Source organism: Tachypleus tridentatus, chromosome 2, assembly GCF_004210375.1.
Source record: "Tachypleus tridentatus isolate NWPU-2018 chromosome 2, ASM421037v1, whole genome shotgun sequence".
Taxonomy (NCBI): Eukaryota; Metazoa; Arthropoda; class Merostomata; order Xiphosura; family Limulidae; genus Tachypleus; species Tachypleus tridentatus.
In genome coordinates this window covers 139771037-139798356 of record NC_134826.1, presented here as the reverse complement: position 1 = coordinate 139798356, position 27320 = coordinate 139771037, and the positions used below count along the sequence as shown (strand labels likewise).

The 27320-nt window shown below is 33.5% G+C and overlaps 1 long non-coding RNA gene across 8 annotated transcripts; it reads right to left on the bottom strand.

The window, feature by feature from the left end:
- Positions 1 to 214: 214 nt before the first annotated feature.
- On the bottom strand, positions 215 to 25939 carry LOC143245240 (uncharacterized). 8 transcript variants are annotated; one of them, XR_013025529.1, is made up of 4 exons: positions 25802 to 25939; positions 22275 to 22374; positions 19899 to 20021; positions 215 to 438 (listed from the first exon to the last, which is right to left on the bottom strand). It is a non-coding gene; the product is annotated as an uncharacterized LOC143245240 (long non-coding RNA). The 8 variants fall into 8 exon arrangements; XR_013025527.1 differs by having other exon boundaries at positions 19910 to 20021; XR_013025530.1 differs by lacking the exon at positions 215 to 438 and adding an exon at positions 13701 to 13914 and having other exon boundaries at positions 19910 to 20021.
- Positions 25940 to 27320: the final 1381 nt, after the last annotated feature.

Here is a 27320-nt window from a genome sequence, read left to right as displayed (position 1 = left end):
TTTAGACTTTATAATTATAAATCATTCATTCAGTGTATCTCAAGAATTTAAACCAATCCAAACTTTTATGTTTGTTTAAATGTGAACTCTGACGAGTTTCTCCAGTAGACAATCTACCTGTTGACTCCAAATCCCATGATTGTATTTGTTAACTAATTATCATTTCTACACATAATAATTACTCATGTCTTGTTTTTGTACAATTTTCTTAGTGGTTTACTAACAACAATCTTTTTATTTTACTCATGTATGATATTACAGAATGAATCTAAACAGCAACAAAGAAGAATGACTTTGAAAGTGGATACAGACAATATTTGAATGTGATCGGACATTTGTACTACTTGTTTTATACATACTGTGAACAGTGGTGTCTGTTCATCAGTTCATCTGTCTCCTGTTTATAACGGCTTCACTTCTCATGTTGAGTGTGAAAAGCTATGGATGAAGTCAAAGTACAACATTAGCTTTGTAAATAACAGTAGAACAGGTATGAAAAACTTATATTTTTATTGTAACTTATAATTATTCTCACTTGTATTATCTAGATTTAGAAACTTTGAAATATTTGGGACATGTTTGCAAAAGTGACCAATTGAGTTCAGATCAACTGCTCAGCACACAGTTATCCTATTTCTGACCCTTCACTGTATACCTCCTTACCTTTTGTCTCACCAGAACACAACAAATATGAGTTTCAGTTACCAGAAGCCCCACAAGAGAACTCCAAACACGAGTTTTCACTGACCACAAGTCTCACCAGAACACTACAAACATTACTTTTAAGTGACCAGAAGTCCCACCAGAGAACTACAACCATGGGTTATCAGTAAGCAGAAATCTCACCAGAGTAATACTATAACATGAGTTATCAGCAACGAGACGTCTCACCAGAACACGATGAACATAATTTTATAGTAATCAAAAGTGTCACCACAACACTACAAACATGAGTTATGGGTAACAAGAAATGTCAGTATAAGATTACAAACATGAGTTTTTTATTAACGACAAGTCCCACCCGAGAACAAGAAACATGAGTTATCAGTAACCAGAAGTCCCACCAGAGAACAGAAACATCAGTTATCAGTAACCAGAATTTTCACTAGAACGATTCAAACATGAGTTATCTGTAACAAAAGTCTCACCAGAACATTACAAACATGAGTTTTCAACAACGAGAAGTCTCAGCAGCATACTAAAACAATAATAAAACTTTCAGTGAAATTGAAGACCAAGAGTGTTAAAAGTGTCAGTAAAAGTGAAGACCAACAATGTGAAAACAGTCACTGAAACTGAAGAACAACAGTGTTGAAATAGAAGTGAAAGTGAAGACCAATAGTGTGAAAATAGTCACTGAAACTGAAGAACAACACTGTTGAAAGTGAAAGTGAAGACTAACAGTGTGAAACAGTCAATTAAAGTGAATACCGATAGTGTTAAAAAAAATTCAAACTTAAAACCAATTGTGTCGACACAGACAGAAAAACATACCACCATTAGTGTTGCAACACACAGTGAAATTGAAGAACAACAGTGTAAAAAACAGTTAATGAAAGTGAAGATCCACGGTGTTGAACGGGCAGTGAAATTGAACACTAATAATGTTGAAACAATCAATTAAAATGAAGGTTAACAGTGATGAAACAGTAAATGAATGTGAAGATCCACTCCTGTGAAACGGACAGTGAAATTGAAGACCTACACTGTTGAAATATTAAATTTAAGTGTAAACCAACAGTGTTGGAACAGAGAGTGAAATTAAAAAACCTACGATATTGAATGAGTCAATGAAAGTGAAGATTAACACCGTTGAAATAGACAGAAAAATTGAAGACTTAAACTGTTGAAACAGCCAGTGAAACTGCAGACCAATAGTGTTAAATCAGTGAATTTTAAGACCAACAGTGTTGAAACAGTGAAGGTGAAGATCAACAATTTAAAAAGTCAGTGAAACGAAAGACCAACAATTTTGAAACAGAACTGAAAGTAAAGACCAACAGTGTATAAGCGAACAGTAAACTTGACGACCAACAGTGTTGAAACAGCCAGTGAAACTTCAAACCAATAGTGTTAAAACATACAGTGATGTCAAAGACGAAAAGTGTGAAAACAGACAGTGAAATTGAAGACTTAAATTGGTGAGATATTCAGTGATACTGAAGATGAACACCGTGAACTTGATGACTCTATTAAAAGAGTAATTCAAAGTGAAAACCAGTTGTGTTATGAGAGACACTGTCGAAATACACAGTCAAGTTAAAGACTAACATTGTTCAAAAACAGATATTGAAACAACTGAAAATCAGCACTGCTGAAGCTGTTCGTGAAATTCAAGATCTCCACTGTTGAAAGTGGAGTGAAAGTGAAGAACAGTTTTGAAACAGACCATGAAATTGATGACCGACGTTACTGAAACAGCCATTGAAACATCGTGAGATTGAACAACACTGCAAACCGTTAGTGAAACCGAAGACCAAGGTGTTGATAAAGTTAGTAATACTGAAGACATTGACTGTTGAGACAGTCATTGAAAGTGAACACCAACAACTTTTGAACCAGACCGTGAAGATGATGACCGACACTACTGCAACAGCCATTGAAAGTGAAGACCAACACTGTTGAAACAAAGCGAGATTGAACAACACTGTGCAAACCGTCAGTGAAACCGAAGACCAACGTGTTGATAAAGTTAGTAAAAGTGAAGACATACTTTGTTGAGACAGTCATTCAAAGTGAACACCAACAGTTTTGAACCAGATCGTGAAATTGAAGACTGATACAACTGAAATAGTCATTGAAAGCGAAGACCGACACTGTTGAAACTCAGTGAAACGGAACATTGTGCAAACCATCAGTGAAACTGAAGCCCAATAATGTTGATAAAGTCACTAAAACAGAAAACGTACTCTGTTGAAACATGGAGTGCAAGTGAAGAACGACACTGTTGACACATACCGTGAAATGGAAGTCCAGTATTGTTAAATTATAGTGAAAGTGAAAATCAACACTGTTGAAGGAAACTTAAAATTCAGACTACACTATTAAAACAGAGTGAAATTGAAGACCATTATTATTGAAACACACTGTGAAACAGAAAAACTATAGTGTACCAACAGACAATGAAATTGAAAACCAAAATTGTGAAAACAGTCAGTTTAATTCACGAACAACAGAGTTGAATGAGAAGCCAAAGTGGAGACTGACATTGAAACTAAAAACCAGCACTGCTGAAACTGACTGTGAAATTGTATATCTCCACTGTTTAAACACAGTGAAGAACAACTGTTTTGAAACACCGTGAAATTGAAAACCGACACAACTGAAACAATCATTGAAAGTGAAGAGCAACACTGTTGAAACACAGTGAGATTGACCAACCCTGTGAAAACCGTAAGTGAAACCAAAGATGAATAGTGATGATAATGTTTGTAAAATTAAAGGCGTACACTTTTCAAACATGGAGTTGAAGTGAAGACCAACATTGCTGACACATATCGTGATATTGAAGACCAGTAATGTTAAATTATAGTGAAAGTTAAGATCAACAGTGTTGAAGCAGACTGAAAATTAAGATAAGGCTATTGAAAGTGAAATTGAAGACTATTAGTATTGAAACACACAAGGAAACAGATGAACAACAGTGTTGAAATAGACATTGAATTTGATGACCCACAGTTTTGAAAGAGACAGTGAAAGTGAAGACCAGTATTGAGAAAACAGTTGAATTCAGTACCAATACCGTTGAAAGAGAAGTTGAAGTGAAGATCAAAAGTTTGAAAAATACAGTGAAGCTGAACACCAATGTAGAGTAAAAGTGAAGACAAATACTGTTGAAAAAGACAGTCAAATTAAAGACCAACGCCGTTTGAACAGACAGTGAAACTGAAAACCAACACCATTGAAACAATGATTGAAATTGAACACCAGCAGTGTTAAACTATAGTGAAAATGAAGATCAACACTGTTGAAACAGATCGTAAGTGAAGAATACACTGTTAAAACAGAGAATGAAGTTGAAAACCAAAAGTGTGAAAACAGTAAGTCAAAGTCAAGACCGGTAGTGTTGAAAAAAGTGAAGCTGAAAACCAACAGTGTGAAAAATGACAGTGAAACTGAAGACCAGCAGTGTTTAAGCAGGTAGTGAAATCGAAGACATTGAAATTCAGGACCAATAGTGTTGAAGCAGACAGTGAAATTCAAGACAAACGGTGTTTACACAGTCAATGAACCTGAAGACTAACAGTGTTTAAGAGTGAGTGAAACTGAAGACCAACAGTGTACAAACTGACAGAAAAACTGTTGACCAGAATTATTGAAACAGACGGTAAACTTGAAGACCAACAGTGTTCAAACAGCCGTTGAAACTGCAGAACAGTAGTGTTAAAAAGACTGTGAAGTTGAATACCAAGAGTGTTGAAACATCGTGTGAAACTGATGACCAATTGATTTGAAACAGAAAGTGAATTTGAAAACCAACAATACTGACACACTCAGGGAAAGTGTTGATCAACAATACGAAAAGAGTCAGTGGAAGTGAACACGAATAGTGTAAAAATAGAATTGATGTGAATACCATCAGTGTTGAAACAGACAGTGAAATGGACAAAGTCTTCATACACAGTTAAATTGAAGGCCAACAGTGTTGAAACAGATGTGATAGTGAAGACCAACAAAGTACAAACAGACAGTAAAACTGCAGAACAGTGCTATTAAGACAGACAGTGAAATTGAATACCAACAGTGTTGAAACAGTCAGTGAAGGTGAAAACCAAGTGTTAAAACAGGCATTAACTACGATGAACAACAGGGTTGAAACAGCCAATAAAAGTGAAGACCAACAGTGTGAAAACAATAAGTGAAAGTCAACATCAATAGTATTGAAACAGACAGTGAAATTGAAAACCAACAGTGTTGGAAGAGACAGTGAAAGTGAAGACCAACAGTGAGAAAAGAGTCAGTGGAATATGAGGCCAATAGTGTTGTAACAGAAATGAAAGTAATAATGAACAGTGGGGAGACAGACAGTGAAATTGAACACATTGAAATTCGAGACCAATAGTGTTAAAGCAGACAGTGAAATTTAAGACAAACAGTGTTTACACCGTCAGTGAAACTGAAGACTAATAGTGTTGAAGCGTGAGTGAAATAAAAGACCAACTGTGTAAAAACTGACAATAAAACTGTAGACCAGAATTATTGAAACAGACAATAAACTTGAAGACCAAGAGTATTGAAACTGCTGACCAGTAGTGTGAAAACATTCTGTGAAGTTTAATACCAACAATGTTGAAAGAGTCAGTGAAAATCATGACCAATAGTGTTAAACAAGCAGTGAAACTGAAGACCAACAGTGTTGAAACGAAGTGAAAATGAAGGCCAATTGTGTTGAATCTGTCAGTGAAATTGAAGATCAACAGTGTTGGAACAGTCAGTGAAAGTAAAGACGAACATTTTAAAAAGAGTTAGTGGAATTGAAGACCAAGAGCTTGGAAACAGACAGTCAAACTAAGGAACAATATTGCTGAAACACTGTAAAAGGGAAGACCAACAGTGTTGAAACAGCCATTGAAACTACACGCCAGTATTGATAGGAGACTGTGAAGTTGAATACCAACAGTGTTGAAACAGCCATTGAAACTACACACCAGTGTTGTTAAAACAGACAGTAAAGTTGAAGGCCAACAGAGTTGAAACAGCCTACGAACATGAAGACCAATAGTGTGAAAACAGTCAGTGGAAGTTAACACCAATAGTCTTGAAATGTAAGTTAAAGTGAAAACCAAGATTGTGAAAAAGACTGTAAAACTGTAGACCAGTTGTTTTCAAAAACTTAATTAAATTGCAGACGAGTAATGTTAAAATGGTGAGTAAAGTGAAGACCAACACTAGTAATAGTCAGTGAAACCGAAAACCAATAGTATTCATGCAGACAGTGAAATTGAAGAACTACTCTTTTCAAACTTTCAGTTAAAGACCAACAATGCCGAAACAGACCGTGAAATTGATGACTTTATTGAAATAGTCATTGAAACTAAAAACCAGTTGTGTTACAAGAGACACAGTTGAAACACACCGTCAAGTTAAAGACCAACACTGTTCACAAACGGACATTGAAACTAAAAACCAGCACTGCTGAAACTGACTGAAATTGAAGATCTCCACTCTTTAAACATTCAGTGCAAGTGAAGAACAACTGTTTTGAAACACCATGAAATTGAAGACCGACACAACTGAAACAATCATTGAAAGTGAAGAGCAACACTGTTGAAACACAGTGAGATTGACCAACCCTGTGAAAACCGTAAGTGAAACCAAAGATCAATAGTGATGATAATGTTAGTAAAATTGAAGGCGTACAATGTTGAAACATGCAGTTGAAGTGAAGACCAATACTGCTGACACATATCGTGAAATTGAATACCATTAAGTTAAATTATAGTGAAAGTTAAGATCAACAGTGTTGAAGCAGACTGAAAATTAAGACTACACTATTGAAAGTGAAATTGAAGACTAAAAGTATTGAAACACACAGTGAAACAGAAAAACAACAGTGTTGAAATAGACATTGAATTTGATTAGCAACAGTTTTGAAAGTGAAGACCAGTATTGTGAAAACAGTTGAATTCAGGACCAATACTGTTGAAAGAGAAGTTGAAGTGAAGACCAAAAATGTGAAAAATACAGTGAAACTGAACACCAATGTAGAGTAAAAGTGAAGACAAATAGTGTTGAAAAAGACAGTCAAATTAAAGACCAACGCCGTTTGAACAGACAGTGAAACTGAAAACCAACACTATTGAAATAATGATTGAAATTGAACACCAGCAGTGTTAAGCTATAGTAAAAATGAAGATCAACACTGTTGAAACAGAGAATGAAATTGAAAACACTTTGTGTTGAAACTGACAGTGAAATGGAGGAACAAGTATTGAAACAGCCAGTGAAAGAGAAGACCAACAGTGTGAAAACAGTCAGTTAAAGTAAACATCAAAAGTGATGATGGAGACAGTGAAATTGAAGACCAACACTGTTGAAACAGTCATTGAAACTGCAGACCAATAATTTTAAAACTGACAGTTAAATTTAATACCAGTAATGTTGAAACACCGTGTAAAAAACAGATGACCAGTTGAGTTGAAACAGAATGTGAATTTGAAGACCAACAATACAACAGGGAAAGTGTTGATCAACAATGTGAAAACAGTCATTGGAAGTGAGCAGGAATAGTGTGAAAATAGAATTGATGTGAATACCATCAGTGTTGAAACAGACATTGATATTGAACAACAATAGGGTTGAAAGAGACAGTGAAATGGAAGAAAACAGTGTTATAACACAGTTAAATTGAAGGCCAACAGTGTTACAACTGTTAGAAGAAGTTAAAATCAGTAGTGTTGAAATAGAAGTAAAAGAGAAGACCAACGGTGTGACAACAGACAGTGAAACTAAAGACCAACAGTGTTGGAACAGTCAGTGATAGTGAATACCATTAGTGTAGATACAATTAGTGGAATTGAAGACCAATAATGTTGAAACAGACGTGAAAGTGAAGACAAACAGTGTGCAGACTGACAGTAAAACTAAAAACCAATAGTATTAAAAATTTCAAATTAAACACCAACAGTGCTGAAAGAGTCCTTGAAAGTGAAGACCAATATTGTTGAAACAGACAGTAAAAGTGTAGTCGTACAGTGTAAAAACAGTGAACACCAATAGTACTGAAACATACAGTGAAATTCAAGACCAACGGTGTTGAACAGTTAGTGAAAGTGAAGTCGAACATCGGGAAAACAGACATTGAAACTGAAATAAAGTTGTGTTGAAACACAAGTGGAAGTGAGAACCAACAGTGTGAAAACAGACAGTGAAACTGAAGCTACTAAGTGTTTGAGCAGACAGTGAAATTGAAAACCAACAGTGTTGATACAGTCAGTAAAACTGAACATCAATGATGTTGAAAGAGAGGTGAAAGGTAAGACCAAGAGAGTACAGACAGACTCTAAAATCAAAACCAATATAACGAAACACCAGTGAAATTGAACACCAGCAGTGTTGGAAAAGTCCGTGAAAGTGAAAACCAATATTGTTGAAAAAAGGGTGAAATTTAAGTCCATTAGTATTAAAACGTCAGCGAAATTGATTACCAACAGTGTTTAAACAGACAGTGGAATTGAAGACCATTAGTGTTAAAACAGTGAATTTAATTTCAAGACCAATAGTGTTGAAAGAGAAGTTAAATGAAGACCAAAAGTGTGAAAACATATAGTGAAACTGAAGACCAACAGTGTTGAAACAGATGTGATAGTAAAGATCAATAATATAGAAACAGACACTAAACCTGAACAGCAGTGCTATTAAAACACAGTGAAATTGAATACCAACAGTGTTGAAACAGCCAGTGAAACTGCAGACAAATAGTGTTAAAACAGACATTAAGCACGATGAACAACAGGGTTGAAACAGCCTATGAAAGTGAAGACCAACGGTGTGAAACAGTAAGTGAAAGTCAACACCAATAGTATTAAAACAGACAGTGAAATTGAAAACCAACAGTGTTGGAAGAGACAGTGAAAGTGAAGACCAACAGTGTGAAAAGAGTCAGTGGAATTTGAGATCAATAGTGTTGTAACAGAAATGAAAGTAATAACCAACAGTGTGGAGACAGACAGTAAAATTGAAGACATTGAAATTCGAGACCAATAGTGTTAAAGCAGACAGTGAAATTTAAGAAAACGGTGTTTACACAGTCAGTGAAACTGAAGACTAATAGTGTTGAAGCGTGAGTGAAAATGAAGACCAACAGTGTAAAAACTAACAGTAAAACTGTAGACCAGAAATATTGAAACAGACAATAAACTTGAAGACCAACAGTACTGAAACTGCAGACCAGTAGTGTTAAAAGGGACTGTGAAGTTGAATACCAAGAGTGTTGAAACACCTTGTGAAATTGATGACCAATTGAGTTGAAAAGTGTGAAAACAGTAAGTGATAGTCAACACCAATAGTATTGAAACAGACAGTGAAATTGAAAACCAACAGTGTTGGAAGAGACAGTGAAAGTGAAGACCAACAGTGTTGAAACGAAGTGAAAATGAAGACCAATTGTGTTGAATCTGTCAGTAAAATTGAAGATCAACAGTTTTTGAAAAGTAAGTGAAAGTAAAGACGAACATTTTAAAAAGAGTTAGTGGAATTGAAGACCATGAGCGTGAGAACAGACAGTCAAACTAAAGAACAATATTGTTTAAACGCCGTAAAAGGGAAGACCAACAGTGTTTAAACAGCCGTTGAAACGACACACCAGTGTTGTTAAAACAGACTGTGAAGTTGAATACTAACAGTGTTGAAACAGCCAATGAAAGTGAAGACCAACAGTATGAAAACAGTCAGTGAAAGTCAACACCAAGTGTGTTGAAATGGAAATGAAAGTAAAGACCAATAGTGTTGAATCTGACAGTGAATCTGAAGAATAACAGTTTGAAAACAATTACTGAAAATGAATATTACCAGTGTGAAATCAGCCAGTGAAACTGCAGACCAATAGTGGAAAAATAGACTGTGAAGATGAATACCAACAGTGTTGGAACAGTCAGTCAAACTAAAGAACTATAATGTTGAAACAGACAGTAAAGTTGAAGGCCAACAGAGTTGAAACAGCCTACGAACATGAAGACCAATAGTGTGAAAACAGTCAGTGGAAGTTAACACCAATAGTCTTGAAATGTAAGTTAAAGTGAAAACCAAGATTGTGAAAAAGACTGTAAAACTGTAGACCAGTTGTTTTCAAAAACTTAATTAAATTGCAGACGAGTAATGTTAAAATGGTGAGTAAAGTGAAGACCAACACTAGTAATAGTCAGTGAAACCGAAAACCAATAGTATTCATGCAGACAGTGAAATTGAAGAACTACTCTTTTCAAACTTTCAGTTAAAGACCAACAATGCCGAAACAGACCGTGAAATTGATGACTTTATTGAAATAGTCATTGAAAGTGAAAACCAGTTGTGTTACAAGAGACACAGTTGAAACACACACTCAAGTTAAAGACCAACACTGTTCACAAACGGACATTGAAACTAAAAACCAGCACTGCTGAAACTGACTGAAATTGAAGATCTCCACTCTTTAAACATTCAGTGCAAGTGAAGAACAACTGTTTTGAAACACCGTGAAATTGAAGACCGACACAACTGAAACAATCATTGAAAGTGAAGAGCAACACTGTTGAAACACAGTGAGATTGACCAACCCTGTGAAAACCGTAAGTGAAACCAAAGATCAATAGTGATGATAATGTTAGTAAAATTGAAGGCGTACAATGTTGAAACATGCAGTTGAAGTGAAGACCAACACTGCTGACACATATCGTGAAATTGAAGACCAGTAATGTTAAATTATAGTGAAAGTTAAGATCAACAGTGTTGAAGCAGACTGAAAATTAAGACTACACTATTGAAAATTAAATTGAAGACTATTAGTATTGAAACACACAGTGAAACAGAAGAACAATAGTGTTGAAACAGACATTGAATTTGATAACCAACAGTTTTGAAAGAGACAGTGAAAGTGAAGACCAGTATTGAGAAAACAGTTGAATTCAGTACCAATACCGTTGAAAGAGAAGTTGAAGCGAAGATCAAAAGTGTGAAAAATACAGTGAAACTGAACACCAATGTAGAGTAAAAGTGAAGACAAATACTGTTGAAAAAGACAGTCAAATTAAAGACCAACGACGTTTAAACAGACAGTGAAACTGAAAACCAACACTATTAAAACAATGATTGAAATTGAACACCAGCAGTGTTAAACTATAGTGAAAATTAAGATCAACACTGTTGGAACAGATCGTAAGTGAAGAATACACTGTTGAAACAGAGAATGAAATTGAAAACACTTTGTGTTGAAACTGACAGTGAAATGGAGGAACAAGTATTGAAACAGCCAGTGAAATTAACAGTGTGAAAACAGTGATTGAAACTGGGGACCAGTAGTGTTGAAAGAGAAGTGAAAGAGAAGACCAACAGTGTGAAAACAGTCAAAGTAAACATCAAAAGTTTGATTGATGCATGTTATCTGTGAAGAACTGACTTTCATTAGTCAGAAATGGATGAACGTCGTGTTACGTCAGAGTGCCTGTGATACTTTCAGTGATGGTTGATTTCATCTTGCATCACAATATTTTATTTCCACATTATTGTTGCATAAGTGAAGTAACTGTTACATATGTATATATACCGTTGAATTTGTGCATTAAGATATTTCAATTTTTAATATTCAATATTTAAGATGATGAGTTGGATATGAAGATGAATCAAAAGTTCTGTAATCAAATCTCGTTCCTGAAGATGAACTTCAAAATAAGCAGAAGATTAACATGTTTATAGTGAATTGACTCCGTGGGTCTTTTGTTAATAACAAGAACAGAGATCCCAGTGTTTCATCTAAACGAATCACTTAAATAAGAGCTTAAAAATCAGCTAAAGTTTGATTCATACTTTTTAAATTTTATATGAATAGTTACTTTTTTCATCATTCAAAACTGCGATACTAAAGTACAATGAGCTGACAATTCTGGTCCTTTAAAAGTACTTTGTTTTATATTAAACTTAATAATTCTTTGGTACTATGTTTGCTGCTTTGCAGAAAACTTAACAATAAACACTTTATTTCGTAGAAAAGTTAACAATACTAGTTCCCAAGGAAACCTCTTTGTTGTTCCATAGAGAAAGTTAACAACACTGATCCCGTGGAAAATCTTTTTTGATGTTCCATAAAAAAGGTTAACAATACCGATTTCTCAGAAAACACTTTGTCATTCAACAGGGAAAGTTAACAATACTGATTCCTCAGGAAACCTATTTGTTGTTCCATAGAAAAAGTTAACAATACCGATTCCCTGATAAAGATTTTTGTCTCATAGAAAAAGCTAACAATAGTGATTTCTTAGGAAATATTTTTGTTGTTCCATAGAAAAAGTTAAGATACCGATTCCTTAGGTAAATCGTTTGTCATTCTGTAGAAAAAGTTAACAATACTGATTCGCGAAGGTTAACAATTCTGATTCCGAGAAAACATTTTTTTGTCTTATAGAAAAACTTAACAATATTAATTCCTTGTAAAATCTTTTTGTAATTCCATAGAGAAAGTTAACAATACTGATTCTTTAGGTAACCTTTGTTGTTCTATAGAAAACATTAACAACACTGATTCCTTACAAAATCTCTTGTCATTTCAAAGAAGAATTTAAAAATACTGATTATTTAGGAACCACAGTCGAAAATTTTTAACACACACACATATTAATGAGCGCAAAAATAAAAAAAAAATTCACGTCAACAAATTATGCTGAAAACTCATGTTTTTTGCAGTTGAAACAAATCTAATTAATGTGGATAAAGTTTCTAATTTTTGTAAAAAAGTTTACACATTGCGGAAGCGATGTAGACACTCAACGTACGTGATGCTGTATATGGTATGGCTGGATGACGTTTCACTGTTATTTATACATAGCTAGTAACTTATTTGAATACTTTGTTACGGGTTCAAATTATTTATACATAGCTGGTAACTTATTTGAATACTTTGTTACGGGTTCAAATGCTCACTGTCCCTGTAAACCGCGGTGTTGTACGATGTACTACTAAAGTTAAGATTTTATATGTTAGAGTATCTTAGGGCATTAAAACGTTTATTTCTTAAAACTATTATAATCTGTCTTATATGTTTATTTATAATCAGTTCTTTTGTCACTCTTTTATGGTTATCTCTATTATTACTGTTTTAATGTGTGTTTTGGTTTTTCAAGCCACAGATTTAAATTCGATTTATTCAAGTTTTTAACGGTTTAATACTGAAATCAGTTATTCGAAGACAAACTACATTGTTCTGATTAAAATAACAGATTTTGTTTTTTCTTTAAAAACTTGTAATTCCTGATCATTTTCATTTGAGTATATGCTGAAGAGTGCATGAAATTAAATTCTTTATGGAAAGAAAAATAGTTCAATATTTCTGTCATTTTCGTGCATTTATTTCAACACCTAATGCACATTAACTTTATCGTGTTCCCTATTTTAATATGTACTTGACTTCTAATACTGTTAATTTTTATGAAAGCTTAGAATCTTTAATTCCGTGTTCAATGTTCTACCTAAGAATTTAAACAAAGTATTTGAGAGGATTCTTTTAACCCATTGATATAATTACAATCTGGTTACCGTTTTAATTGCGACCACCAATCTATCCTTTCTAAACGTAAGAAGTATCGAACACACAATTCACAGAAAGGTTTTATGTTATTTTATTTTTTATAATGATACGTATAACCAGTGTTAATTCTTCTCGTTAAAATTCACTTTTACTCTTAAACGTATTTTCTTCTCAGCTGCTTTTACGCGTATTGAAAAGAACGTCACTTCTCTTTATGTTGATTTTCTCTTTAATTTTTTTATAAATGTAACCATTATAACATAGTTTTGTTAATAATTGGTTTACACCGGTTTCAAATACTTTATGTATTTATCTGCCATAGCTTATTCAAGAGAACAAATACATATTTATTGATTGCATTCATACATACATATTCCTTATTCAAGTGTAGTAAAAAATCTGGTAAACTTTTAAAATAAATGGAAGAGTTTGAGAAGCAACTCTGTTCCCGTATTTGTTTGTTTTTTTTTCATGGTTTATACAGGGTGTTCGGAAAGTCACTGTGCACTTATGTATTTATTAACAGACATGTTTCAATATAGAATACAGGAGGTAAATATGAATGACAATTATAAACAATGTTGAAAGTGACCATCGTTGTCATCAATACAGACTTGGATCCTTCTTATTTTGTTTCTAAACACCGCTATCAGTTGCTGGCTTGAGATAGACTGAATGAATCACAAACTTTGCAGAGAAAACTAAATAATAAATTGCAATACTTTACATGTTATATTATTCAATATTTATTCAATTTATTTAGATACTTTAGCTTTTGTAAATCAACCTAACTTAGAAATAACATGAAATATACCTTGAATACACGAGTTAATTCCATATGGTCAGGTAGTTAAGGCATTCGACTCGTAATCAGAAGGTCGCGGGTTCGAAGTCCCGTCACACCAGATTTGCTCACTCTTTCAGCCGCGAGGGCGTTATCAGGTGACGCTCAATCCCATTATTCTCTGATAAAAGAGTAGCCCAAGAGTTGGTGGTGGGTAGTGATGACTAGCTGCCTTTCCTCTAGTCTTACACTTCTAAATTAGGGGCGGATAGCGCAGATAGCCCCCTTATAGCTTCGCGCGAAATTAAAAAAAAAACGAACAAATAAATACTTGCATAAGAACAACGATGCTTGTTTAGTAACGAAACAAATGCCAAGCAAATTAATAGGAAGAATAAAAATAAACAAGTAGCACGAGTTTTAAAAAAATAAAGATATTATACTGTAATCTATCTGATAACATAAATATCTTATCGGGACACTAGTGATTGATAAATCTGTTAAACTCATGTACGCCGTGGGAGAACCAGATTTACTCAGAGTCTTGTGATACCAGACTTAATGATTATCAGCTAAAACCTGCGAACCAATCAACAACATGTAAAATAAGGAAAGGAAAGCCTGTAATTCTTAAAACTAGGTATATATACCTTCCTTTCAAAATAAATATAATATACATAGGACTGGATCATGATAGCTGGGCAGTTACGTGCAAAACAGCTACGCCTTTTTAAAGATACAATCAAAGAATAAACGTAAATAACAGTTCCATATTTTGCATGCATCACGAGTCTGGTTTGCTATCGAAATATCTAATCACATGGAAATAAGTATATAGTAATTTTATAGCGGCCCCATTACTGACATCTTTTATAGTTTCATTTTTAAATGTATAACTTATTGACAAAGTGAAGAAACATTCTATTAAGATTGGAGCAATATTTTTATTATAAGTAAGAAGTAATTTTATATTCTGATATATATGAACATTATTAATTATCTTTTAAAAAAAAAAAAACTTAAAAGTGTGTGTTGTGTGTTTCCTTATAGCAAAGCCACATCGGGCTATCTACTAAGCCCACCGAGGATAATGGAACCCCTGATTATAGCGTTGTAAATCCGTAGGCTTACCGCTGTACTTGAAAGGGCCCTTGTCAAGAGCCACTTTCAAAACGAATAAAACATTTTGAAAACCACAGAAAGCTAGCATTTTTATACGAAACCCAAAATATAGCGATGTCTTTATTATTTATCAAACAACATTTATGTTACCCTTTCTTTAGTTTATTTACTGGGGAATAATATTTCAAACGATGTCCTCAGTGGCATAACGGTATGTCTGAAGACTTACAACGCTTAAAACTGGCTTGAGATATCCGAGACGGAGAGAATACAAATAGTCTTTTTTGTTTTTTAATTTTGCGCAAAGTTACACAAGGGCTATCTGCGCTATCATTCCCTAATTTGGCAGTGTAAAGCTAGAGGGAAGGCAGCTAGGCATCACAACCCACCACAAGCTCTTGATTTACTATTTAACCAACGAATAGTGGAATTCCCCGTCATATTATAACGACTTACAACTAAAAGGGCTAACATGTTTGACGTAACAGGGATTTGAACCCACGACCCTAAATCGAACGTCCTAATCGCATGGCCATGCCGTGCCACCCTTTTGTATAACTATGTTCATAACTACAAACAAAAACAAAAAAAAACGTCTTCAACAAGACAAGTATAAATCATGTCCTATTGATAAAGGACATTAGGACATTCTTATTTGGGTTCGAACTCTACCATTATGGCAACAAAGTTTTTTAAGTTATCGTTTTAACAAAAGAACAGAGTTTGATGAAATTACCTTAAAATCCAATAGAGTTTTCTTAAAAAACAAAACACATTAGTTTAGAGTTTAAATCTGTTTGTTTGTGTGTGTGTTTTCTTATAGAAAAGCCACATCGGGTCATCTTCTGAGCCCACCAAGTGGAATCGAATCGTTGATTTTAGCGTTGTAAATCCGTAGACTTACCGCTGTACTAGTGGGGACAAATTCATTTGTTAAACAAACTAACAAACAAGAAAATTAGTAATTTCTTCACACCGTAATCACAAATACTCCAGTTAACAGATTCTGTTCTTTGTCTTTTTAACTATAATATCGTTAGTTCATCATATAGAAAATGAGTTGCTTTAATGGAAGCTTTAAACGGGAAAAATTCTAGTCCAATTTCTCATACAAAATTTTGCCTGGTTCAATTAGAGTTCGATCTTCTAAAAAAGCTATTAAACTTTCGTAATCCTGTTTTATTGTTGATGAAAAGTTCTCCCAAGACAAAACCATTCTGACATTTACTTTCTAATTTCGCGCAAAGCTACTCGAGGGCAATCTGCGCTAAACATCACTAATTTTGCAGTGTAATACTAGAGGAAAGGCAGCTAGTCATCACCATCCACTGCCAACTATTGGGCTACTATTTAATTAACAAATAATGGGATTGACCGTCACATAATAACGCCCCCGTGGCTGAAAAGGCGAGCATGTTTAGTGCGACGGGGATTCGAATCCGCGACCCACAGATTACGAATCGAACGCATTAACCCATATCGCCATGCTGGGTTTACTAATACTTTAAAAATAGTTTTCAACATGTATATAACATACTATACATTTATATTACACTATAAATGTAGTTGAAACACAAAATAAACGTTTTTCACCCATTATCTCCTTGAGAGACAGAGTCAGATTTACGGACTTACAATGCCAAAAGGTAGGGTTTGATTCTCAACGGTGCGCACTTCAAATAGCCCAGTGTGGGTTTGGTATGAGGTACACAGTTAATTCCTAAGGCTTTCATACGTTCAGTTCTGTTAATTAATATCGAAGTCTATCAGTCAGGGTACGACGTAAGGCGATATAATGCTCGCAATTAGAATAACAAAACGTATTATTCGATAAATAACTCTTGCTTCACAATTTATTATCATCTTTAGATGAAATTATAATGTTCATAACCTCATACATATTTTAATTTTACACAAATACGCTTTAAAGGTTAGGTTAGGGTTAACATTATTATTAGACATTCAAATATTGTATTTTACCAAACATAGCGGCGAAAAAGTCCTTTCCAGAACATTGCTTTGTAAAAGTCAATGGATTTTTACAAAAACGACATAGATGGAGAAGGTGAAGAAAAAGTAATCATTAAATGAGACTTTCTCTACAAGTGATATTATAATGAGCACAAAAATAGTAATGCGAAAAAGTTCTAAAGAATTATATGATTTGATCGTCGTGATTTGATTGCTAATATTTCTAAATATCAGATTCTGAATCTCTTGAACGAACATACTAATCCTTTAAGCCATCGAAGCGTTTCAAGTGTCACTTTTCCATCAATGTAGCCACAGATATGGCAAAAGTGACAACACGTATTCACTTGTTACTTCAAAATAATGGATGATAAACGAAGATAGCCCTTTAATAAACACAGGAAAAGCAATTTCACACCCAGCATTTTTTGATAATTTTATCGGCTAAAAGTGGCCTTTAAAACAGCTCTAGTTCGGTTTCACTATGGGCTCTCTTTTAATATTTATGTTGTCGTAACATGAAAATCATTTCTAAGTTCAAACCAAAGTTTACACGTCTTGTGTATTAAATTCTTGAAGAACTTCAATAATTAGAAACAATAACTTCTCTTTGGTTTCATCTTCACAATTTAATATTTATTGAATAAGCTTTGAGCTTCTTCAGCGTTCAAAATTCACTTCACTCTATAAGAATTAGTATGGTTGAAGAATTATTATCATAAAACTTATTAAACTTCTGTACCCTACGTAGTATCTCGATATTGTGGAAAGCACGCACATGATGTGTTCGCACAATTGAAGCTTGTCGTGCAAGAATATTTACTGCGGGAATTTGTATAATTTTGTTGTGATGTTTAACAAATGGCTTGAAGAAGGATAGAATAATATTTTCTTTCAATTGAAAACAAATTAAAACTAAAGATTATATCTGTGTTTTTTCTTTCCCACTCACAAGTATCGACTACATGCCTTTATCAATAAATGTACTCAGTCGGTACGTATATGGCGAGAGTGTATAGACGAAACGTCTTCCCACGTAAAACCGAAGCAAACAAAGAAGGACCGTAAGACAAAAGTATTAGAAAGAATAAAAAGAAGTCGTTCAGGTAACTTACGAATAATCGAGCACAACAAATAAATGAATCTTCATTGCATAGTTTATTTAAGGTTTTGAAATATTGCTTATAAAATATTGAAAGTGGAATATGTCATTTTATCGTTTTGAAATCTCATTTTCTTTATTTTTATCCTTTTTTATATTAATATAAAAAAAATTGGTGAATGTCTCAGGTTCCTGTCCAACAAGCGTTGTGCTTCTTACTTTCACTTCTCACATCATAGTTTGTTTTCCGTTCGACAATGACTGACAAGATAATCTGCTTTGACGATGGCAAGCGGACGTGGTGACATAAATGCGAAAATGAAGACACTGGTCGGCACAATAATTCCATCTTTGCAAGTGGATATACACTTCACTGCAGAAACGCCTTGGGTGGAGAAACCAGTAAGAATTTCTGATTAGGGGATGTTCTTCAAACATCTCTCAACAGTAACTCCTCATGATGAATTCGAAGTTGCATGAGGTGTAACCTCAATAGGTATGTGCTCAATTGCCTTTGAATGCAAGAGGAGTTTACTGTGTTGAGATGTCGATGTTTGCACCAATACATCACCAGATAGAAGCTTCTTTACTTACTTTGGATAGCCAACAAGTCCCTCCAGTCCCTTCTGAATAAAAAAGGGGACATTTGCCCTAAATGTTTGTTTGAAAGTGAATACAACATAAGAAAATGAGGTACAACAGGTGGTAAGAATGGTGAAGATTGCTGCTCAGATTCTTCAAGACGAGTTAAATTACATTTCGACTGTTTTTTTACTATCTTATTCAGATTTTTTAATTGGAGTATCCACAATAAAGAAAGGGAAATTTTGGTGCCCACTGACCCCACCACCATGGGAATACAATACAATATCAAACAAGGACACTGCAATAATGCCACGGTTTCATGAGCATTATACCCAAACCCAAGCATAAGACATAATGTTCACAACACCTGTTGAGAACATGAAACACTGATACTTGGTTGACCCTAGCCTGAGTGGACCAGTTGACTGATCCAAGGCCACCCGACTACAGGAATTCAATGCCAATGTGGTGTGTTAGGGTTGAACCCATCAACTACCAGGATCCTCTCCTCCCGTTCACGAGTTTTCACGCACAGCAAACATGTGGGTGGATGTTTAGATCCCAGAGGAGGTAAACTGAAAGAACAGAACCTTCCCTGCAAGGTCCCCTCACCACGTACGGGAATCCACACCGAGGGGTAATGGTAAAGAAGGTTGTTTATCAACATTCAACACCCTTGAGATGTGCTTAATTTGTATAATTGAGTGGTTACTTACACATGCATATCAACAGAAACAAAAATACCTGTAGAAACACATTCTTAGTTTCTGTTAAGCCTTATTCAAAACTTAGATAATTTAAACTGAAGCAAATTACATTCACCTGCTTTACTTAATTATTAATAAATACAATTTAAATTCCAAGACTCAATAAATAAGTCAGAGTTAGTCACTAACATTGAAATTTTTGTCCATTTATATACATATATATATATCACTATTCATTTTGGTTAGTGTTGCTTTTTAATTACCTTAACATGATAATAAATAAATGCTGGTTAAATTGCTGAATGGTACCAAACATTTTTTCAACAAACTGAATGACAAGTTACTTGAAATGTTTAAACTTTTTAAAGTTACATGAAACTAAGCAGATACTAAATACTATAGAAATTAACCTACTTTCCACTTACAAGAGTGTCCTCACACATTCAAAATCACAGAATCTTGGCAGATGGTTCAATTCACATAGACAATGCCCAGCTTGTTGAAGCTTGTTTCTGTTTGTGTCATGGGACAACACCACTGATATAATACAAAATTCTGCTTTACCACATGTAAGAAAGGAGTGTATTATCCAATGTAAACTTTTAGATAGGCTAGAATCATGGTTTATCTGGGTGATAAAAACACAGCATTAGAACATTTAAACATGAGGTGCAGCTCAACACAAGTACTTGTTTATAAAAAGTTATTCTACATTTTCAAAGATTTTGTTGCTCAAAAATTATATCACAATGATCCATTGATTTACTCTGAATATGTAGATGAAGATCAAAGTTACAAAATAGTAGGTTATGCTCTAATTAATATATATTAAATGAAAGTGTTATTTTTCTATCTCACTTTCTGAACAAATGTAATACTTTTTATTTACCTGAAAGAAAAATAAAGACACTAAAATATAACTACTTTTTTATCTTTAACCCACACATCAATTTTAATACTTACACAAAAAAACACAGTACAAAATTTGTTCACAAGAACACATCGTTACTCAGTATTTTAAGTTTGGTATTAAATCTTTCTTATACAATACTTAAAGGAAAATTACATACAAACAGAGGCTTTAAAGAAGTTTGATTTTTATTTTGTTGTTGTTTAATAAATGTAACAACACTATCAACCTTATAATAACATTACTTGAAAACAACAGACAGCTGTCAGTTAGGTTTCCATTGAGCTGAGCCAATTTTCTATGACAGTTAGCTTTAGAAATCTCTATACAAGTCATACTTATTCACCAAGCTGATATCATATCTCTTACTATACACAAATATTGAAACATTTGTTTATAAGGAAGTTTTGTAAGCAAGTTTCAAAACATGAATTCAAATGTCATCAGTTTAACACTATGACTTGAAAAGTCATCTCTGAATATTTCAAATTTTACACATTTTACTAGTAGGATAATATTATTTGGGAATATAGATGTCTGCCCACTACATTCAAATATGAATAAGAAAATAAAAATTTAATTTGTGTTTCAATAATGTTTGTTGTATAATTTTTTAAAATTCTGTTCAGAAACTAAATGTTTTGTTGAGTTCTAAGTATTTATGTTTCTGTAATTAAGCACAAATATACACAATGAGCTACCTCTGCTTTACCCACCATGTATCAGAACACAGAACCAATTTTCTAGCATTAAAAGTCCACACACTGTGCTGCTGGTAGTGGTGTAAGAATTCTAAGAAATCTGTTAACAAGTGCAAAAACGTAGATAACTAATTCAAACTTTTGACAGAGGGGTGTTATAAAGTCATTCTGCTCTTAACAAGTGCATAAAAATGGATAACTGTTTGAAAATGTGATAAGTACTCACTGCTGTAAAATTATTGAAAGTTACACCTTTCATAGTAAGAAGGAATATTTTAAAAACAAGTACAACATTTCAATCTCTCATGCAATCACTCTCAAGAACAAAAGTTTTTATGACAAAGAAGGTTCCAGTAATTATATCCACACGAAACACCCTTAAAATGTGTTTAAATTTTATAATTGAGTGATTACTTACACATGCATATCAACAGAAACAAATTCAGATTTATATACTTATAACAAATAAATAAAGTTAAAATGAAGCTACTGTCATAAAAGGTTTTGAAGATTTTAAAGGAGTTTTAGAAAAGTACCTATATTAGCAGCCAAATATTTGTTTTGTGGTTAACTAAGAAATGTAAGTGAAGTGATACAACTCTAAATATTTTGGTACTTTCCACCAGTCAACTACAGTTCAGAAAGAAAGTATTGTAAAAATAATTTCTACCAGAGTAACTCTAACTGAAATTATCATCTTGAAAGGCACCTTAGGAGCCGAATCAGTAAATGATCAGATCAGTCACACCCAGAATCCCCTGTTCTTTATTTTGTGGAAGCATGTTTCCTTTCAATATCAAAAAATATCGCAATTAATGTTTTGCATATTTTGAATTCTTAGCCCCTAGATTTTCAATGTCTTATCAAAATCTCTGAGAACCACTGTAAACCCTAAAAAGTATGAAAGCTAAACGATTTTCTATTTAAATGCCCTATTTACATTCCATGTTCATGGCAGTGTGATCCACAATTGTTTTTATCCATTTTTGTTAATAATTTTACCCAGTTTGTCTGTAATTCCTCCTTATTATCAAAATGCAGATTTTCTTATTACCACTTCCTTTCAATGGACTGTATCAATAACCTTTTATTGATGAGTCAATCAAAATGTTAAACTCTATGTGTTAAACAAAGAAAATACTTTACTTATTCATGTAGTCTAACAAAAATGTTTATTACCCTTGTAATTCCTGAATATTTTAATTTGGACATGAAGCATGGTCCTCACAAATCAGAAACCAGGAAGTTTCATGGCAACAGATACACAAGAAACAAGCAACTGAAAAAAAGAGAGACTAATAAGATTAGTAGCAGCACAAGAGAATCACTTGGTAGAAAAATGCTGTTGATACTCATAGTGTAAGTACCAGTTTTGAAGCTAACATCTAAACACGATTCCATGATGCAAGGTGCTTCTAAGAGAAAATCTAGACATTTGTATACTTTTGAGGTACCGTAACAAAGAAAATATTACACAAGAAAATATTCACAGTGGTAATATGTTTGTTGATATGGACAATCTATCACAACTAGCAAGGGAGTCTCGTCAGTGTTTCTGAGAGATTGGTTGGTTGGTTGATTTAGTGTGTTATAGCACAAAGCAGTTAGGCTATCTATGTCAAACATCCAGTAAAAAGTTAAAAGAAAATTTAATAAAATTCATAAAAGGAAATCAAGGTAAAACAAAATAATGTTTAAAAAAACAACACATAAATAGCATAAAACCAAAGTTTACACCAAATCTACAACATTAAGAGAAATACTACAGTGATTCAAGTTGTAAAGGACTTTCTGTAGCACAACTGTAATTATCATAACTCACCAGGAGGACAAAGAGGTAAGTACCAAAACCACCTGAAGTTGGCCTTTTCTAGTCCTGTTCCAATTATTTGACATTATGGCCATCTTCAAAAGGAAAGTAACAAGAGTTTTAAAGAAGTGTAGCAAAATTATAGCCAGGATAACTAATGGGTAGTTCAAACAGCAGCATTACTCACCTGAAGTTTGCCTTTCCAGTCCTGGTTTCAGATTATTTAATTTTACAGCCAGTTTCTAATTTCAAATCAAATTACATATACTGTGATTTTCATAAGGGAGCTACATTAAAAATGTTTAATGTATATATTAAAAAAACTTAAATGGCATTAAAAAGATCAATGAGCTTTATTATCCATGAATGTTAATAAACTAGACATTAAATTATATTTATAATTAAAAGTTTTATACTATCTGATACAGAGATGCCAACTATTTCAAATGACTGAGTATAATGATTGTAGACAGAACCCTTCCACAGTTTCAGTCCTTTTAGATTTATCAGAAACAAGACAACCTGGTGAACGAGGCCTCTTTTTTTCCAACATGTGAACCATCGCATTGGTGTTTCTTTGCCACTTAGAAAATGATAAATACCCATCGACACGAGCTCTGATTGGCTGACAAGCACTGATGACATCACTATGGATTCCCCCACGTACCCAGTAGGAGAAGCACTGCACTTAAACTATTGGTAGACGTCAGAGATACAAATATTTCTTTATTATTTCAAGCAAACATGATTATTGCAAGTAGCCATTTGGACTATGTCTTTTACTTCTTATCAAAATTTATTTGTATTTTACTAGAAATTTTCTTTTCACCCCTTTCAAGTCCTGGGGAACAATTTATCACTTTATTGTATTGGCCAAAATAATATATAATAATTTGGGAGTTCCAATAAGTTGTAATATTTGTCTGTATGAGCATATAGTTGTAATGTATACACCAAAATCGTAATGATTACGTACAAATCATAATGGTTGGCATCTTTGCTGATGTTCATGATTTAATTTGTCAGGTATGCAGTTTTGTGCTCAGAAACAAACAAAGTAACATTTTTATTACTTGGATAAATAAAATAACCAAAAATAGAGAAAATTGTTATCTCTATTTGCAATTAGTTTATTATTATTGTGACAACTGATTAAGTCATAGTCTTGATTAAACTGCACAAACTAATCAATGTAAATACTGCCTGAAGGTAACCAATTAAATTTTCCAGTTCTAAACAGTTCTCTCAGTTGTTTAGCATGCAAGTGGTACTACAATACATGCTACAATAACATGAAGAGGGAAACTTCAAGTCATTTCTGTGTAGACCACAAATTATTTGTATACACAGGAAGGTTATATTAAATAAACAAACAATACTGTCATCACAAACTGAGACAAGTGCCTTAATAATGCAATTTGTTCATACATATGATGTAGCGTAGGTTTATCCATAGATACTGAAAGTTTAAGAAATCCTCTTAATTCTTAAACATAAAATAAAACAGTGAAAGACCATACTTACGATGCATGTACTGAGATGGTATGATTCACCATAAAACCCATTCTTAATTTTTTGAAATCGTAGGACATATTTTAATAAGCTAATTTTCTTTGCTCTTATAAGAAAAAATAGTAAAGGTGTCTAAATTAGCCTTAATATTTGCAGAACAAGTATCTAATCCTCCATAAAACAACTCTACTGTTGATCTTATCAGTGAACAACATTTTCCAAATTCATGTTCATTCATTAAACCTTTTAAATACTTTCTCAAAAGCATCACTTTATCATCAGAGCTGTCGGTCTAGTAGGTCTCAAGTCTTTCCAAATACTTGAATTTGTTTGATTTTCTTTTTTTTTTTGAATTTATAAAACATTTTACACTAATAACTTTTGTTACGCAACATGAAGTTGTAACCTGTTTCTGTCAGTATTTTATCACAATTGTTAATATGTATTAGTGAAAACAAATACGTTTTATTGAAGTGAAATAGTGAAATGTGTAAAATCAGAAGGAAGGACTCCATTAAAACGGCAAACCTAAACCTCTGACTAATTATACTTGTTTGTAAAAACCCAAAAACATGTATAAAGTTGTAAACTTGAGCACCCACACCTCTCTCCTAATTTCTAATTCTATATCTATTGTATATTGTATATGTAGGGCTTCTTTGATTTTGTATTTGTTTTCCTACTTAGCATCTGGAAGTCTCCTATGATAATGTGTTTATGACATTTGTCGTATTTGAAAACGCGTCGAAGATAGTTTTTTTTATGTTCTTTGAATCTAGTTTCCATTTTTCTGCTTGTTTCCCCAATATAGAAGTCATGACAGTTGTTGCATTGTATTTTATAAATCATGTGTGTAGTTTTTATGTGTAAAAACATGTCCCACATTGTTTTCACATGTAGGAAGATGTGGGCTTGAGCACCTACGTCTCACTGTCCTAACTTCTATTTCTATATCTGTTGCTACTCTATTTCTTATATGAGACTGGTGATTGGAGGTTGCAGTGTGGGTACTATTTCTTCAGTCACCTCAAAACCCTAGGGTACATATTATGATCCCACACTGTAGCTTGTACCCTGGGATATTTTCAGTTAATGCAGCATTTTTTAAACTTAAATTGTTTTTCAATTATAACAAAATAATGCACACGTTATCTCTATGATTACTGATATTCCATTTCTGCCTTTACAAATGCATCATTAATGTAAGAAAAAGGTATAACTTGCATAACTATCAAGGTTTCTCCATTTAGGCCTATACAGTTCCCCTGGAAGTATACAAACTAGCTTTTAATACATATAAATATCAAATATCCCAAAATAAGACACTGATAAACTTAAAACAAATTATAATGGGTATTCTAATCAAATGACGTATACTTTATACCATACTCTTCTTCCAACTTAATTCAATTTTTATTCACTTCTGGAACTCTTCCAACTAATACAATAATTAAGTTTCATGCAGAATGACGCAAAAACATTAAAATGATGAACATCAACAGTGAATGCCTTTAAAAATTGCATAAACCTCACAAACAATATTATAAATAAGTAAGAAAATAAACACTTATTAACATTGTAAAAACTTCTAAGTATCAAACATTTTTATACTGTCAGTAAAAATATTTAGTATGAAATATTTAGCGATTTGTTGGACCTCAAGCATGATGCAAGAACATAATTCTTGGTTTAATTACAAATACTCAACTAACAAAATTAAAATAATAAAACATTAGAAAAATGGCCCTGTAAATATTGTATGCAATATATGTTATTCATTTACTCAAATTGTTGTTAATATAGTATCATTCCCACTGATATTCTGGGCCAAACTAATTTAAATTCTCTTAAGTCTTACTCTAACTCCGTGGCCTGGCATGGCCAGGTGGTTAAGGCGTTTGACTCGAAATATGAGGGTCGCGGTTTCGAATCCCTGTCGCACCAAACATGCTTGCCCTTTCAGCCGTGGGGGAGTTATAAGATGACGATCAATCTCATTATTTGTTGGTAAAAGAGAGGCCCAAGAGTTGGCGGAGAGTGATGACAGGGTTGCCTTCTCTCTTGTCTCACACTGCTAGAGTTGGGGCGATGAGCGTATAGACCTCGAGTAGCTTAGCGTGAAATTCAAAACAAACAAACTCTAAGTTATTACTTCGTTTTTTCCCCCCACTCGAACATAATAACACTATAGCACACACAAACAAAGAAATAGCCGAAGCTTTCAAAAATCAACTCCAAAATCCATTTAAAACTCACACTGATCCAGACATGAATACGTATTTTTACAATAAAGTCATAAATCACATGGTAAACAATAAACATATATTTAAACCAATTTTTCCAGAAAACATAACTGACACAAATACAAGCTCCGATACAGATTATGCAAGCACATTACTAACACATGAAATATCCCTTCAGGAACTACTAGAAGCAATAAAAAACAAAGCACCAGGTGAAGACGAAATACAAGCTATCCTCCTACAAAGGGCACTCCGAAATTGTTTGACCACCTAAATTCACTTTTTAACCATTTCTCTATCCTCAGGATACATCCCAGTTTCTTGGAAGCTTGCAAATATATTAATGTTCCATAAGGAAGAAAAGCCAGCGAATAAACCTAATAGCTACCGACCAATCAGCCTGACCAGCTGTGTAGGCAAAATTCTTGAAAGAATAATCAGTAATAGGCTCTCCACATTCTTGGAGATAACATCAAAATTACCAAAAGAACAAAATGGATTCAGAAAATTAAGACAAATGACAGACCACCTAATCAGATTAACAGAAACCATAATAGATAGCTTCAACAAAAAAGAATGTACAGTTGCTTGCTTCCTCGATATCGAGAAAGCATTCGACACAGTTTGGCACGATGGTCAAAGGTTCCGAATGAATGAGAT